The 19,115-nt window shown below is 37.0% G+C and overlaps 1 long non-coding RNA gene across 4 annotated transcripts; it reads right to left on the bottom strand.

Moving 5' to 3' along the window:
• On the bottom strand, positions 423-5,430 carry LOC109707489. 4 transcript variants are annotated; one of them, XR_002215535.1, is made up of 4 exons: positions 5,160-5,430; positions 2,450-4,567; positions 1,166-2,114; positions 423-636 (listed from the first exon to the last, which is right to left on the bottom strand). It is a non-coding gene; the product is annotated as an uncharacterized LOC109707489 (long non-coding RNA). The 4 variants fall into 4 exon arrangements; XR_002215533.1 differs by having other exon boundaries at positions 1,166-2,656; positions 2,748-4,567; XR_002215532.1 differs by having other exon boundaries at positions 1,166-4,567.

Raw genomic sequence — 19,115 nt, 5'->3', positions numbered from 1 at the left:
TTGCAGTAGTCTCACACCCAGTTGTTGAAATTTTTTGCAGAGCCTTCTTCTTCAGCTGCTGTTGCTGCTGCTGTTTCAAATCGTGGAAAGGGAGTCGCGAGTTAAATCCCTTCCCAATTACTGCTGATCTAGAGTATACCAGCTACAGGTAGTTGTAGTTTTTAGGTTATTATACATACTGATGTTGTATCTCGCTGGAGCGAGCGTTTTGTATACCTGGATGCGACGTATGTATAATGAACCTCTGTTATCATATATGCTTTTCTCTTTAGGAGCTCTATACTACTGATTATAGTGTTGTATAAATACAGATACAGGTACAGCTATCGCTTCATATACAAGGGAAAGCCCTTTGTATACGGCGGATTTGTCGGCTTGCCCAAGGAAACGAGTAATCCGGAGCGTGACATATAAGCCAAGAGTATCGAATGAAACCAAAATACTAATTGTTCCTCACATCCTCAACATCAATAAAATGATAAAAAACTATAATATCCAAAAATAATTTTTTAGAAATGACACAGTAGCTCAAAACATAAAATGATACTAAAGGGCATAATAGGTCCAAATACAAAAGGTATCACTGGAAGGATTTGATGATACTGACGTATAGCAAGTGCCCGAAGACTCGGGATTCTGTAACAAAAATAAAAATTTCTTTCAATAAAATAAGAGGATAGTTAACAATTAAAACATAGTGATAAAATCGATAAAATTATCTAGGTAAAGTCATTTTTCCTACTCGACGACGGCCACCAAGGTTACAATCTGGCATTTTTTGTCTTATAAATTCCGTAACGGCAACTAATTGTGACTACAGTTGGGAAACCATTTTTTTATTCTCTTGTTCTTCCTATATGATTTATCAAAGCTACAAATCTCTCATTTAACAAGAAACTTTTCTCTTTGCTTGTTTTTCTCTACAGAATTAGCCTAATGAGTCAATGCTATTCCGATGCATTCAGTTGAGAGATTACATAGAAGATTGCTCCCATATTGGACACAAATTAAAATTCTGATGTATATATATTATGAAAAATTTCTTTATCTATCAATTTAAGCTCTCAGACTTGGCATGTGTTTTTTAACACCAGCACTTTTTTCAAACAATTAATGCTGCTATTTTGGCTATATTTACAAAAATCAAAAAATGATCAAAACTTACCAAAAAAAAGTAGTGAGAAAGAAGGATGATGAAGGTGGACGAACGATTCCTCCCAAGCGGCAATCGCGTGCGACTCGGCGAAGGTCCTCCCAAGCGGCGATCGCGTGCGACTCGGCGAAGGTCCTCCTAAGCGGCGATCGCGTGCGACTCGGCAAAGGTCCTCCCAAGCGGCGATCACGTGTGACTCAACGAAGGTCCTCCCAAGCATAAAAATGTTCATATAGTTGAGTTAGATAAGATCGCAAGACATCTAGAAACAAAGTCTGATCCAACAATTTACATTATTCTGTCAACTGGCTCTTTCATCATTTTGCAAAATTCGGACTAAAAAAAAAAAAGAAAAAGAAACCATAGCACATCCAAACTAGAAATTCCATGGTAATTAAGGGAAAAAAGTGTAGTAATGTCAGATTTAATCAACAGTACTTACTCTACCAATCACAAGTAATGAATTTCTACAGGGACACAATATATGGCATTGCTACAATATATGCAGTTTTACTAGTTGCAAAGAGGAGTATGAATTTTAGTTTTTAAATTTTTGAAACTTGAAATAGAAAATTTTAACCAAAAAGTCAACCAATAGATATATTCAGCATCAAGTCTTAACTTTTAGTTACTATTCAGCATCAAGTCTTATCACCCTTGAACCCTCCCATCCTACGCGCGCGCGCACGCACATACATAAACACACACAGAAAAGAAAGAATACCCCAAAATTAGAGAGCTCATCAAGATTATGATATCATAGAACAACAAGTGACTATATTGTAGTAGAGCGTACTAACTCTTTAATAGCTTGACCTAATAAACTCTACAAGAAACGAAAGTGAGAAGATGAAACAGGACATAGCAATAAAGCTGATCATGTTAAGATAGCAGAACTCAACTATTTGATGGATTAGCAAAAGATATGGAAGAGCGATGACCATTGAGACCATCGAGCACCCTTCAGTAAGTCAAAATATCATCTCATCAGAAGTATTTAAGTGAAGATAATGCGAACAATATGTTAATTATAAGTGAGACAGAGTGCAGAATAATAAATTCAGCCATAGCAATGCAGATTTTTATTTCATTCACATCTCATCTAAATTTGGTTTCACAAATAGTTCACAATCTATGGCTTGCATCCAATAGTCAGTTAAAAGAACATGTAAGAAAAGGAGTAAAAATTTCAAGATTAGCCACTAATGCAAAAACTTGCCAACACAGAGAAAGAAAATACCAGGATAAATCTAAAAACAAAGTCTTATCTAGAAATAAAGTATTGATAAATCATACCTTGGCAACATCAGAGAATAAAAAGTCAACCAGGCTCAACCACTGCTGCTTTGCTACACCAGGAGGCACATTCTTACTAATTTCTTCTTTTAGTTTTGTTCGGTCAAAATGCTTGGCTTTTAATTCAGCTTTGTAGTCTTTCCATTTCTTGTTTAAAGATCTTATGATAAAGGCTTGTCCTTTCTTTGATTGAAATTGAAATTTCGACTTCAAAGACAATATACACAAAATTAAAAGAAATATGTATAATAAGATTGTTATATAAACAGATGTAAACAGTGTAAAATGTGTCAAATACCATGACAAAAGACAAAGCTTCATTTTTCAGTGCAATTGGCATTCGTCTCTAATTAATGTAGTTTAGAGGGCAGAATAGACCATTTCGTGCAACTATTCTACAAAATCCAGCGAGCAACCTTGCCTCCTTATTTATGGGTTGCCCTCTTTTGTTAAATCGAACTTGAATACGCCAACTCTTGTTTATTTCCAATATCTCCTTTAAAGTTGTACGACCTATCTTTCTTTCTCTTTTTCCATCGTCATAAACTACAAAAAAGTAAATGCTATAATTAGGCTTTAATTAGATATAGGTTAGCTTGAAGGAAACAGTATTATCAAAGTTCTGTATAGGCTAGCTAAGTTTTTTTAATCAACAACCCTCAAAAACTTTCTAATTCTGAGTATTTCCTCATAGCAGAGTATGTGCAGTAAGAATTAATAATGAGGAAGAGGAACTCACCAAAGAAGGCATAATATATCTAATTTCCAAATTACAAAGGAGCAAAATTTGTATGTGATTCCTATTTGTTCATTAAGGATAAAGTGATGCTTCCCTTGAGAACAAAGAGATTGGGGATCAGATGCAGGTTCTGGTCCATTGATCTGCTCTTTTTGACTTTGTATAAGAAGGAATTGTCATTCAATAAAAATGACATACCAAGCACATTAATAAAACTGCACTACATGATCAAGAAAACTGTACAGAACCTCAAAAGTGAATGTGATATTATACTCATTAATAGGCATTTAATGCCAAGCAGAGGTCCAAAGTGCACCCTCTAATCCTTTTTTAAAGTTGTGTAAATTTAGTCCACAGTATTGAGAAGCATGCATGTACAGTATTTCTTGCTGTTCTGAAAATTTATTTATACAACTTAACTAGACATAAGCCCTGCAAGAAAACTGCCAGCATACAGGCCTTTAATATGTGAGTTGAAGTCTCAGTTGATTTCAGCAAAATATTATGAGAAGTTAGGCAGATACTTATGTCAATTTTTTACTTAAGCCAAACATTTAGTTGCATTGGATATTTTTACGAGCAAAGAAAAGGCATGAACAATTTAACTCAAAAAAACTATAGTATCCAAGTTATCCAAAATACAACCAATGAAAGCTAATTCCTTACATGAAAGCTAATTCTTATTATCTCCATATAAGATGCGCAATTTACTTGACCTAACCCGCTTGAGAGATTCGGGTATAAGCTTTGAGGGTCAAGTTCCCGATTCTTAATTTTGGGTGATGCTTATTCTTTGGGTCAAATTTTGATGATGATTGGTTAGTTGGAGGTGTTTATTAAAAATGCTAATTAACATTTTAGCCATGGTCCACTTGTGAACAACGAGCTTAAATATGTAAAAGTTGTTTTGAGTAATAGTTACATATCGGATACAAAATATAATCTTAATGTGTACATAATGTGGAGGATATCTCTACATAATAACTGAAGCTTTTAGGGTAGACCTAAGCCTCTTAACATGTGCCGGAGAATGGGTCATTTATCTTTACATGTTTAGTTGGTATACTTTATGCAATTCTTGTAAGTATAAATGTATTAAAATAAATAACTAGCTTAAATTTTAAAGTCAAAATATCGTTAACTGACTCAAATTAAATAAACTAAAATGTTGGATAATAAATTCAAAATTTTAAAATATTGAATAATCGAATCAAAATGATTCATATTTCAACTAAATTAACCTACGTTTTTACCTTTTTTATCTGAAATAAATTACCGTAGTAAACTAAATCAATCCGTCTCCGTCCCGATCCGTCTCCATCCCGCGTGTCCACGTAAAAGGAATGGGCGGTGATCAAATGAGAAAGCAATTAATGCGCCTGTAATTTTAATCTCATTTCTCGGATTTTAGTGGCCAATTAAATTTAATTAATGGGAAATTTTGAAATAAAAAAGTCATTAATGGTCCTAGTTCAATGTTGACAAATACTTAATAAAAGAAAAGATAGAGAGGTAGAGCTTTAAAAGCGATGCATCACCCAAATTTTCAATACAATGGGCTACTACTAAACTATTGTATACCAGCATTTCTAGCTTTTTGTATAAAGCACCTGAATTGGTTAATTTATACTGGGTTAAGCTCATTGGTCTTTAATCTTTTGTTTTTGAAAAAAATTGGATAATTTGTATGCTAATTGAAGCATTTTAGATAAAAATAAGACATTAATTGAGCTATGTCAGAGATGATCACAATATGACAAAATTATTTGTCTATGAACTGGGAGTGCTAATGAATTAGATGAGTATATGCATAGATGACATTCACACAAACATCCAAAGCTAATTAAAAATGAAAAAAATCAAAAAATGATCAAAGCTTACAAAAAAAAAAGCAGTAAGAAAGAGGGATGATGAAAGTAGATGAACAATTCCTCCCAAGTGGCGATCGTGTGTGAGCGCAAGAGGAATCACCTCGGCGAAGGTCCTCCTAAGCGGCGATCGTGTGCGAGCTCAAGAGGGATCACCTCGGCGCACGATCCTTCCCAATCCGGCCATCGTGTGTGAGGTTGAGAGGAGCGGACGAGTTGGAAACCCTAGAAAATGGTGGAGGAGAAAACCCTAGAAGAAGATGTTGGAGGAGACGAAGTAGGAATCCACTGATCTGCGAGGGAGAGAGGGAGAGAGGTGTCGGGTTTTGGGTCTGTGTAGGAAAGGGAAAGAGAGAGAGAGAGAGAGAGAGAGAGAGAGAGAGAGAGAGAGAGAAAGAGAGATGGGTAATTGCTTATGGGCTAGGCCCAGATTGAGAGTGGAGAAATATATAGTTTGGGCTATTTTTTTGGGCCGGCCCAATTCAAAAAGCCGCTAAATAAATATCACCTTTTAACTAATTTTTTGTAGTGTATAACTAAGGATATGGTAGATTTTTTAGTCTAAATTTTCAAATAAGGGTAATTACTTATATATTTCTAAAAAGTTATGTTACGTTCCGAATTACACGTTTTTCCGGGCGCGCCAACAGACCCGCCGTATATATAGAAATTTTTTCTATATACGAAACGATAGCTGTACCTGTAAATAAAATCAACCTACAACCACAAAGTAAAGAGCTGCTAAACTGAAAACATATATATATATAAAACCTCGAGGGATTCCAGTATATACAAAATGTCTACTACACCACTCGCTCCAGCGAGTATGCAGACAACAAGACCATATGTACAAAAAGCCCCAAAACTACCTGTGGAAGGTCCTTCTCTAGTACTGTCGCAAGGCTAGAAGGGATCTCGCTCGTGACTCCTTTTCCACCATCAGAATCGGTGACAGCAGCAGCCGCGGACGAAGGCTCTGCAAAAAGGGGCCAACAACTGGGTGTGAGAACTACTGCAAAAAGAAGTAGTCCTCAGAAGATACCATCACTGATCTCAACGGCTCACCCAAGAAGTTTACAGAAAGTATGCACAATGATAGTAAGGAAGCTGGAAAAACTCTACAGCTACATACTACTGTACTATCGCTAACCACTATTCGGTAGATATAGAAAAAAGCAATCTCTGACTCAATCTCATTAGGGATTGTGAATGCACTCGTCCCGCCTGTCGAAGCTACACTACGCACACTACAACAAAAACGGTCTATAGCGACACTTTTAAATGTAGGTACATGTCAAAAAAGTGCTGCTAGCTAAAATTACCGACACTTTTAAAAAATGTTGCTATATGTGGGGCCGCTAGGTATATAGTGACAGTTAAAGAGTGTCGCTATAACCTAAAAGAGTGCTGCTAATTTATCAACACTTATTTAAGCATTTAGCAACCGCCGAAACTCTATCTCGTTGGCTGCAGTGGCGGAGGAGGACGACAGTAAAGGCTCTTCGTCTAGAATTTCAGTGGATTGAGTAAAGAGAGAAAAAAAAAGATGGTAATTGATTTTTTTTTTCTTTTCTGTTTGTAATCGGGCCAAATGGACTGGATGTGGTAGGTTAAGTAGAGTAATCTTTTATTTTTGGTTGGATTGGGCTTTATATTTAGACATTAGTAGATGCGTTTTTAAGTTTTAGCATAAATGGGACACTTACTCAAAAGTGTCCTAAACATGTGTCCTTATAACCTAATTCTGTTGTAGTGGCACCATCTCGAAAGGCTGCTCGTGGAGAGCAAAGTTCTAACCGGACACTACGACATCAACGCAAAAGTACAAAGCCAGATTTCGGAGCGGCACTCGTGGGCGCGACCTAACTGAGTATGCAAGCGTGTCTCTGCTGAGCTCAATCAGGCTCTCACAGGCTATAGTCAATACAAATGGATCAAACTAGTCTAACAACTAACTCACGTGCCCTTGGCACAATTTGATGCAAAGTATAGAAATCTAGGTCCACCATCAACCGCGACGGCATTCGATAGCCCAAAACAGTCTATATACTACTGGAAAAATAAGCTCGGCATCCCAGCACGAGCGTAAACTCACCCTACACTAATCTTGGTATCCATCGCATACTAACAGCGACGATACAAAAGAACCATAGCTCCTAAAACTAAATTTGGTAATTTTCAGAAATGACAGTGTAGAATCTGTAAGTTTTCTCCTAAGTCAATCCTAAGTCCAATATGTAAAATTATACTATTAGCTTAACTCTAAATTCAGATTTTACCTCTAATCCATGAATTCGAGTACTAGCAAAGAAATAAACTAATGATACATATCGACGATGCTAAAACTTAAGAGGTATTCCAACAATTTTGGTGAACTTCAACCCACCTCGTAAAGCTCGTCCAACCACGGTGAGAAGGGGAAAGAAGGGAATCCACACGCTCTCCCGGCCTCCTAACGATGCAACCGCGACGCCCGCGCTCGAACGGCCCTCCGGATCGACCACGGTGAGAAGTCGAAAGAAGGGAATCCACGCACTCGCCCGGCCTCCCAACGATGCAACCGCGACGCCCGCGCGCTCGAACGGCCCTCTGGATCGAGTCGACAACCTTCCGAACTCGAGACGCGACTTCTACCACGTACGAGTCCACCAGCTAGAGAGAGAAAGGGAAGGGAGAAGAAGAACCAGCTTCAAAGCTCTCTCTGTGAATATAAAGGCTGGGATAAACATTGGGTTGATCGACAGATTAAAGGACCAAAATGCCCTTCACCAACTCAAAATCCCAGCTGGAGTAGCGATACCCAATTTTGTTACTGGTACTCGGCCTCTCAGCCCGATGCCGTACCGGTAGTCAGCATCAATTGACGAAACTCGAGAGCATTCTGTTTTGGAAATTCACTGGGGTACCGGTACAAGCCCGATGTCGTACCGGTACTCAACACTGAAATCCTGCACTTTATGAATTTCAGTGTCAGAACTCCACTATCGCCTCGCGTTGAGTCCGTTTTCTGTCCATTTCGCACCAAAACGACTCCGACTTACCCCGACACTCTCCAGATGTGTCGACAAGCCTCAGATGCTGAAATCTCATGGGCAACCAAACACCAGGGACACTACAGGTTATTCGACAAGCCTCAGATGCCAAAACGACTCCGACTTTTCAAATATAACCATCTACCATCAAAACTTTTCTTATTCGCCCTTAAGTTAAGGGTAAAAAAGGTATTTTAATCTTTTTTAACTCTGGTAGACATATAACTCACATCGAATTCGAGATAACTTAACGGGTGATAACTATAGCGATATTTTTGAATAACGGAGGAACATATGTGGGGTATATTGGGAATAAAAAAAAATAGAGATAAATTAGATATGTTTTAAGTTTTAAGGGGTATATAGGCAATTATCCCTTTAAAATATCATATATACTTTCACAAATTTTGTTAATATATCTGTTGACTAGCTAAACGTTTTTATTTATGAATTATTATTTTTCCACAAACTGTCACTAAATTGTAGGCATCAAATGATTAAAAGTTGATAATAAATACTATTCTTATATTATAAATAGTATTCTAGCTTCACTATATATATATATAGAGAGAGAGAGAGAGAGAGAGAGAGAGGTCTTGAAATATTATTATAGAGCGTGTTTAATAGATTACTTGAAATAAAAGAATGCCTAAAAATTTAATTACTGCTTGTTCTATTATTGACGATGTGGCATTCTAATGTTTGGTTCATATAATCATATTATTTAAGATACTAGTAAGATAGAATGTACGACATCATGATTAATATGGCATCTAAATAGATTTAAGACTTTTCATCCATAGAGATTTTGTGTTTAATTCTTATAAATTAATTTATATTTGCCATTTTTTTCTGTTGACTCTTTTATCAATGCGCATGGCATGATCGATTTGCCACATGAATTGATAGCAAGACCATGGATATATATATATAAATGTAAGCAGATATTATCAATATGAAAATTGAACAAAAAACCTCTTGGGAAGGGATCTAATACTATAACAATCAAATAGTGACTTGCACTACCAGTGCATGAACATTACCTAATATTTATTTTAGTCTTCGGACTTTCTAATTCGATATTTGAAATCCTAAACTTTCGATAATGTTTTATGTTGGTCTGCATATTGTGATAAGAATTGTAACTTGCTCCTGCTCCATTCATAGATAGTCTATTGCTCCACCATTTATCTCATTATTTCAGTTAGATAGTCCAATTTTTAATTAAATAACAAAGATTGTATCTTTAGGATGGTAAGCCGCCTAATTGTGGGAATCAAATATAGAAATAACATATACACTTCCCAATAATCTATTCTACCGATCGATAAAATTTTTCTTAATCTTTTAATATCCAGAAACTTTAAATAATGCTACCCAAATGCACCCTTAGCAAAAAGAAAAATAGTAGTCCAGGGCCCTGCTTGATGGCTGTACAGTGATCAAAGAATTAATTAGGAACGTTGTAGAGACAATCGGAGGGTTAATTTGCTTGTGAAAATTAGCCACCTTCGAAAGAGTAGGCAATAGTTAGCTAACTCAGAAAACATTAAACTGTAGTCGAAATATCTTTTCACTCCAAATTGAGTTTCTAGTGCCAGGCATCTTCCTTGTTTGCTTCAGAATGTATTCATGTTTAACATATATACGCTTGCTATCACATACCACTGAGAATCTCTGAGATGATGATTCTGTACAATCTTGGGTAAATGCACTCAATGGAATAACAAATCGAACAACGCTGCTCACAAATTCTGTCAATATATGAAGTTATACCAACAAATCAGACCAAATCAATGAACGAACAACCACATGTTACACATTTATTTTTTCCTGCATGTAATATTGATGAGAATAAACGTGACAATTTTAGTGGCTTAGTATCAGTGGATGAGCATAGGGACCCCGGAGCCAAGTAGTAGCAATCTGTTTGTATGAAAATTACAATAAAAACGGTGTATAGCAATACTTTTACATATCGGTATATGTAAATCGGTATATGTAAAAAAAAAATATTGTTGGCTAAATTACCGATACTTTTTAAAAGTATTGCTATATATGGGATCGCTATATATGGGTCAGCCTTGATATTTGGCACCCACTCTTCCAGCGACCTGTGGTGGAGGATACATGGCGATCATAGCCCTCTATGGTCCCTACGAGATCCTCGTGGTTGAACTCCAGCTGCCGGAACCCTACCTCATCGGCTGCGGCGGTGAAAGAGGAGAAGAGAAAATGGTGATCATTTTTTTTTTCTTTTTTTTTTTTCCCTTTTCCATTTGTATTCGGGCCGAGTGGGCTGGGTGGGGTTGGTTGAGTAGAGAATTTTTTGTTTTTGATTAGATTGGGTTTTATATTTAGGCCTTAGTAGATTTTTTAAAAAAATTTTGGCATAAATTGAACAATTACATAAACGTGCCCAAAAAATTTGTCTATATAATCTAATTCTGTTGTAGTTTGTAAGTGAACACCATCCCAACTTACGTAACTCGACGGATCTTTACATGCAGTTGCACCTGGTAGTCTGCACACAGTGCCATTGTGTTGGCAAAGGGTTTGGTAGTTGGTATCCGAGATTCCAAGTTTGAATCTTAGTTGATTAACATTTCCATCTAAGTTTATTTTTAAGAGAAATAAACGAAACGGGTAGCATGTTTAGTATTTATGATGTATTGAAGCATTCCTCTAATGGTTGATTCAGCTTTTTTTTTTTAATGACTGGATCTATAATTGCGACATAGTTTTGTTTGTCCTGTCAATTGAGTCTGAAGCAGATCAGGTCAACATGATCAGATCAGAAATGGCCGAAAAATATGACATGTATTCATGTGGTGATAAAGTTTGTTCGATTTTAGTTTGATTCGATTCTGAGTCAATTAAAATTAAACACAGAAACTTCTGAGCCAGAGTGAAAGATCCAAATAAATAGAAAACAAGAAATTTCTCATTTAAGTTCACAGGAAAACGTACATATATAAAGCATCACAAATATAGTTCAGAGAAGCGTGGTATCAGACACAAGAAATGATAATTCAAGATGAAATATACAGACAACAAACAGGTATATGTGTAAACGAAAAGAAATTTAAAAAGTTGAATTAATCACACTGCACAAATTAAGATCATCCAAATAATTTTGCACAACAAAATTTTAGATAATCGGAATTACAAAACAAAAAGTTTCAAGAAACCAATCAGTAACAAATAGCAGAAGCAATAGCCCAATGGATTCGAGCGTTTCGCCGATCCCCACATTGTCATGCTCCTGCATGAATAAAAACGAGAAAATTTTTATTACTAAGTAATAAAAGTGTAAAAAATATTTACTATTAAGCATGAAAAGGATTTCTTTTTTCTTATTTTGCTCACATTTGGATGTTGATGTGCTTGGTCTCGTCACTGCGGTCTAACGAGAATGTAGCAGTGGTCGACATGTTCCCGTCGGTCACGGTCACCTTATACTCGCCTAGGAATCCAGTGAAGTTAAACGAACCGTGATCGTCACTTGTTCCTTTTATCTCTTTCATTTGCCATTCTCGTAAGAGCCTATCGACGACGTCACCTGTCGGAAGGTTCTTGAAACTTCCATCAGTAAGGCACATTTGGTAGCACCCGCTTTCATGGAACGGAGTCCATAGAATTATACCCCGTGCGGCGCTCGCCTTCCTTTGCGAAGTGAGCAAGCCTGCTTCTCTACTTGCTAAGTTAGGACCTCACTCGCCCTAGACTAAGTACAAGAGAGAGATAAGATGATGACATATATTCTCAAGTGTTGAGAATTTGAGACATGTGTCATTGGTGATTAATTCCTAAATGTTCCCGATCAATGGATCATCACGGGGACGGTGATTGATCCGATGTGATTGGTGCATAGGTCGCTTCCCTTTTAGGGTAGACGAGTTTCGAGTCGACAGTGTGGGGACACTGAAGCGAATATGCAGGTGGTTGTTAGAGAACAAGGGTACCGAGCGTGACCAACGCGAGAAGTCACTTGGATGTCTACTCACTCGTCAGTGACTTACTCAATTGTTGCAGTAGTGTGACTGGTCCTTTGACCTGCGGTGCCTCGGCTATTTACAATGAGGTTACTGTAGTTTGACTGTACATACACTTGGTCCCTAGCCATTCGGGTCCTTGCGGTGTATGTTGGCTGCAGTAGGTTCATTGTAGGAATAGGATGCGCACTTAGATGGAATCTATCTCCCTTGGTAGATAGGGGTGTTAGTCCTATGTGATTTATGAGACCGAGTTTAGAAGACCTTGGCCAGGGCAGAATAAATAGCGGAAAAGGGTTTCCGATATTAGAAACTCGAGTCGAATAAATTTAACATATGACAGACGATGGGGTTTGACGAGTTGTTCCATAACCTCCGTCTAGTCGGGACTCATGATAGAAGGATTGTATCACACGGTAGGTTCATTATTCCATTCTACTGGAATGCCACTACATGCTGCTAGGCGTCACTGGTGGATTGTGAGACTCATGAGAATTATCTAGATGATCAATAATTCTCATTGGGCTGAGTTGGAATTGTTCTAATCCATTGAAAGGAGTTTCAGTGATATTGTTGATAGTGATCAAAATATATCTCACTACCAGATAGAATAGAACCTATAGGGTCACACACATAAGAGCTTGTGATTGATCGAATAGCTAGATCGCGATTATTGAATCGTCGGAGGACCTAATTGTCAATAGAATGATAATTGGACTAATTTGTAATTGTTACAAATTAGTGGTATTAAGGTGTAAATGTTACAAGAGAGGACTTACTAATAGTTAGTAAATTATAAGAGGACTTATGTGCAAATGTTGCATTATTAATTTGATAAGATCAAATTAATATAAAATTCAAGTTGAATCAAATTAGGATTTGATCGATCTAACCAATTAAGGAAAAGATAAATTTAAATCTAGATTTATACTTATCCTTAATTGTCATTATATTATTAGGAATAGGATTATATTCCTATATATAATATACGGGAGTTTTTAGAAAACCCTAATCGTCCTCTATCCTCTCTTCTCTTTTCCATCTTCTAGCAACAAAGACGTCCTTTTGCAAGGGAGCTAGCACCCCGGTGAGGACATCGATCAAATCAAGAACCTCGTGTGGATACCTATAAAGGCCGGACGCGTGTGCGGCTTCAAAAGAACCGAATTCCACGATCATCAAATTGAGGGGAAGATCTATCCGCGAAAAAGATAAAGATTCGATCTTGTTTTTCTTCTTTAATCTTAAAACATGAGGGATCCTAATTGCGTGGTTTTTGAGATTGGATCTCGAGAGTTTTCAAAAATCAAATTTGTTTGATTTCTTTTTCCGCTGTGTTTTTACCGTACGCAATTTTCTAACAGTGGTATCAGAGCCATCCTCATGTTTTTAAGATTAAAATTATGATTTTGGGTATTCTAAGCCGTTTTTTGCCGAGAAAACGATTTATAGATCGTTTTTGGAAAATTCGAAAAACATAAATTTATCAAACAACTTAATCGACGGTTTTTTTGTTTTCAAGCAAACTAGCAACCAAAAAAAAAAAAAAGAAAAAAGAAGCTACTGTAGCAACTACTGTAGCGTCCGTACGGACGCTACGGTAGCGTCCGTACGGACATCAAAAAAAATTTATAATTTTTTTAAATTTTGTTTAATTGATTAGATCAATTCAAATTTTAAATAAAAGAAAAAGAAAATTCTAATTTGATTAGATCAAATCTTGATGAGATCAAATTGTTATTTTTGACGATTAAATTTTTGATCAAGATTATAAACGATTAATTAGATTAATTGTTTTAGTGATTAGTCACTACTATTTTTCGAATTATCGATTAACGGTTAATTAGAATACCCAAAATTTTTTATTTATATGTGATGTATGAGATACATATCGGTGATGATCATGGATAGCGACCTATTTATATTTCGACATGTGATGTATGATGTGTATGCAGAATCCTGTAATTTTAAATTTGTTTAAATTAAGGACTTTGTATTAGAGATGGCTATAGTTGTGCCTGCGTGCACAAGCCGATTTATTTGGAGACCTGCGTGTCTCAATAGATTAGAGATAAAAGATATCAAATGTAATTAATTTTTATTTCATTTGTATTGTTGGGTTGTATAATGTATGGTTGCACGTCATTGGTTGAACGGTTGCAAGCCTAAAAGTTCGCAAGGCCCGGATAGAGACGAATACTTGATGGCGGTCGGATCAAGGTGTTGATAAGGATCAAATCAAGTTGAAGCTCCAGATCGGATCAAGAAGTTGAAGATGATCAAACTGATGACGTGTGTGTGCTTGTAATTTATGACCCTAAGACCCCGATTCCGACTCAGTGGCTCGAGTCCGAATCCACTTCTAAGATCCATGATCATCACGAGTTTAATTATGTTTGTTTGCGCGGATTGATTTTTTATTTTATTTGCATTAGATGTAAATAAATAAAATATTTTTTGAGACCTAAATAAATCTCCTCATAAATATTAAGTCGAGCGGTTTTCCGTCGTTGTAGAAGTGCGGGCGCTTTTCTGGTGTTGATTGGCACGGCTGGTTACAGTGGTCAGTTGCATCGGGAATTCGCAACCACTCTATTAGCATGAGATGCTGCGGAATAAAGATGGGGTTGGGCCCAATAACTGTCAGGTGAGGGACCCAATGACGGCTTTGTTTACGCGTTTGAACGGCGGGTTTGACTTAACTAAGGAATGGGGCCAATAACTGTCAGGTGAGGCCTACAGGACTTAGAGACCGATCACTGCAATTTGCTTGAGAAGCATTGGACAAGACTTGTCCACTCGTCGGTTTGCATATCACCAATAACTGTTAGGTGAGGTGGTACGTTAAATTGGTGGGACCGCAGTACCCACTTGAAACCTCTTGTCGCGTTGGGTTTCCGTTTCTCTACCCGAGGAGTGTAAGAGACTCGAGAAAACAGTGGGAGGCTAAATTTATTTTTAAAATCCCTAAAACAAATTTTCAAAACAAATACAAATATCTAACTTGAATCTTTACTCTCTGCAAAGTAAATGTCTGCTTCCAATTATCTCTCTCGTATTCTCGAAACAAATTCCTTAACTGAAATTAATTATAAAGACTGGCTAAGGAATTTAAAAATAGTTTTAAATTCCAATAAGTTCTGCATTGTTCTCGACCAGGTAAACCCCACGTTGCCAAACCATCCAATAACTAACAGAAGGGCAGTCTGTTCATGATCATTGTTTGACAATGATCATAGACCTCGAGGAGCTTGAGAAGCTTGGCGTAAAATGGACAAGGAATTGCAAGTTGATCTGATCATGCAATCCCTTCCTGTATCATATGGACAGTTTATTGTAAACTACCATATGAATAAAATTGACTGCACCAATGCAGAGTTATTGAACATGTTGGTAATAATAGAGGGGACTTTTGAAAAGTTCAAAGGGAACGGTTTACGCTGTGGAGCGAGCTTCCTCTTCCAAAAGAAAGTCTAATTGGAAGAAGAAACCCGAGAAGAAACAAAAGACGGAAAATAAGCCCAAGAATGAAGCTCCTAAGAAAAGGGTCGCTAATAAAGGAAAATGTTTTCACTGCAATGTTGACGGTCATTGTGAGAGGAACTGTTCTTTCTACCTGGAGAGCCTAAAGAATAAGAGGAAGGACACACCTTCGGAAGGTATGTCAAACTTGCTCGTAATAGAAACTAACGGTTTCCTCTACTTCTAAAAAGAGAAAGTAGAGGGCTTAGGGATGGTGAAGTGACCCTACGGGTGGGCAACGGGGCAAGAGTTGCTACTGTGGCTGCTGGCACCTATCCTTTGCGACTACCGTCAGGATATGTTTTATTACTTAAAGACTGCAATTATGTACCTCCTGCTAGCAGAAATTTGATTTCTGCACAGGATGGTTTAATTTTAACAAAAACTACTGCATAATTTATTTTAGAAATAAAATTATTGGCCGTGGTTTTATAATTGATAATTTTTATCATTTACATATGGATGTATCTATAAATATTTCTGAGCAAGTAGTGACTGCTGTTGGGTCTAAGAGACCTAGAGATGAGATGAACCTAAAGTATATGTGGCACCTCAGGCTTGATCATATTGAAGAAGAAAGGATCAATAAATTGGATAAAGATGGGTTTCTCGGCCCATTGACTTCAAAGTCTTATGCAGTTTGTGAATCTTGTCTTCAAAGAAAATTGACGAAATTACCCTTTGTAGGACAAGGGGAAAGGGCCACTGAGATACTTTCCTTGATACACACTGATGTGTGTGGGTCATTTGATGTGCATGCTAGGGGAGGTTATCTCTACTTCATAACATTTACCGATGATTATTCACGGTATGGGTATGTGTATCTTGTAAAACACAAGTCTAAGAATTTTGAAAAGTTCAAAGAATTCAGATATGAAGTAGAAAAACAAACTGAAAAATCCATCAAGGTTCTTCGATCAGATCGAGGAGGAGAATAACTTAGTGGAGAGTTTCTAAATTATCTCAAAGAAAACGGCATAGCCTCATAGTGGACTCCTTCGGGAACACCTCAACTCAACGGGGTGTCAGAACGGAGAAACCGAACCTTATTGGATATGGTTCGATCCATGATGAGCATCATTGATCTTCCTTTATTTTTTTGGGGACATGCTTTGCTTACCGCTGCTTATTTGTTAAATAGGGTTCCCTCTAAATCTGTTCCTACCACGCTCTATGAGATGTGGCATGGTAAGAAACCAAGTCTTGGTCATATCAAGATTTAGGGGTGTCCGGCCTATGTTAAGCGACTACAGGCGGACAAGTTAGAGGCTAGGTCTGAGAGGGCTCGTTTTATTGGATATCCTAAAGAAACCTTAGGTTACCATTTTTATATCCCAGAGAATCACAATGTAGTTGTAAGCAAACATGCTATTTTCTTGGAAAAATAGTTTATTTAAGAAGCTAGTAGGAGAAAAATTGAGCTCAAAGAGAGAGTCTCTGAAGAGCAACGAGTCATCAAACCTACAGAACCTATTCAAGCTGAGCCAGTACATGTTGTACCTCCTCCACTTCGTAGGTCGAGTAGAATCTCCCATCCCACTAAAAGATACTTAGGTATCGTTACAGAGGAAGTAGAGGAAATGTTCCTCATGGGAGATAGGGAACATGAAGATGATCCCAAAACCTACAACCAGGCGATGTCTGACATCGATTTCGAGAAATGGCTGGATTCCGTGAAGTCAGAAATTGACTCAATGCATTCCAACCAGGTTTGGATTTTGGTAGACCCACCAGAAGGTATAGTACCTATTGGGTGTAAATGGATCTACAAAAGAAAGATAGGTTCGGATGGAAAGGTAGAGACCTATAAAGCAAGGCTGGTTGCAAAAGGTTATAGTCAACGCGAAGGCATTGACTATCAGGAGACCTTTTCACCTGTGGTCATGCTTAAATCTATTCGAACACTGCTTGCCCTTGCAGCATACTATGATTATGAGATCTGGCAAATGGATATGAAAACTGCTTTCCTAAATGGATATCTTGAGGAAGATATCTATATGGAGCAGCCTTTGGGTTTCACTTCCGGTGACGAAAGTCACAAAGTATGCAAGTTGCAACGGTCCATTTATGGACTGAAGCAAGCATCTCGGACTTGGAATACTCGTTTCGATAACGTGATTAAATCGTTTGATTTCGTTAAGAATGAGGAGGAACTATGTGTTTATAAGAAGGTCAGTGGGAGAGCTGTCACATTCCTCGTATTGTATGTGGATGACATTCTCTTAATTGGGAATTACATTCCAATGCTGACTTCAGTTAAAATATGGTTGTCTAAAGAATTCTCCATGAAAGATCTAGGGAAAGCATCCTATATTTTGGGGATAAAGGTCTATAGAGATAGATCTAAAAGGATGCTAGGCCTCTCACAGAAAATGTACATAGAAGAGGTGCTGAAGAGGTTCGGCATGGAAAACTCCAAAAGGGGACTTTTACCTCTTAGACATGAAATTTATCTCTTTAAGAAAATGTGCCCCAATACATTTGAAGAGATTTAATGTTTGAGTAAGATCCCTAATGCCTCAGCTATAGGGAGTCTTATATACACCATGCTGTGTACACGATCTGATATCGGGATTGTTGTGAGTGTCACAAGCAGATATCAATCTAATCCAGGNAGTTTGATAGTTGGTATCCGAGATTTCAAGTTTGAATCTTAGTTGATTAACATTTCCATCTAAGTTTATTTTTAAAAGAAATAAACGAAACGGGTAGCATGTTTAGTATTTATGATGTATTGAAGCATTCCTCTAATTAAGTTGTTTTATTAGAGGCCTTGATTTTTGTAGTTTACTCAGGATTGGGTTTCACACATCTTGTGAGGGTAGAATTGACTCTTGGTTGATTCAGCTTTTTTTTTTAATGACTGGATCTATAATTGCGACATAGTTTTGCTTGTCCTGTCAATTGAGTCTGAAGCAGATCAGGTCAACATGATCAGATCAGAAATGGCCGAAAAATATGACATGTATACATGTGGTGATAAAGTTTGTTCGATTTTAGTTTGATTCGATTCTGAGTCAATTAAAATTAAACACAGAAACTTCTGAGCCAGAGTGAAAGATCCAAATAAATAGAAAACAAGAAATTTCTCATTTAAGTTCACAGGAAAACGTACATATATAAAGCATCACAAATATAGTTCAGAGAAGCGTGGTATCAGACACAAGAAATGATAATTCAAGATGAAATATACAGACAACAAACAGGTATATGTGTAAACGAAAAGAAATTTAAAAAGTTGAATTAATCACACTGCACAAATTAAGTTCATCCAAATAAGTTTGCACAACAAAATTTTAGATAATCGGAATTACAAAACAAAAAGTTTCAAGAAGCCAATCAGTAACAAATAGCAGAAGCAATAGCCCAATGGATTCGAGCGTTTCGCCGATCCCCACATTGTCATGCTCCTGCACGAATAAAAACGAGAAAATTTTTATTACTAAGTAATAAAAGTGTAAAAAATATTTACTATTAAGCATGAAAAGGATTTCTTTTTTCTTATTTTGC

Source organism: Ananas comosus, linkage group 3 (assembly GCF_001540865.1).
Source record: "Ananas comosus cultivar F153 linkage group 3, ASM154086v1, whole genome shotgun sequence".
NCBI classification, from domain to species: Eukaryota; Viridiplantae; Streptophyta; class Magnoliopsida; order Poales; family Bromeliaceae; genus Ananas; species Ananas comosus.
Note: the sequence above shows the minus strand (reverse complement) of the source record. Positions and strands in the feature narration are given on the sequence as shown.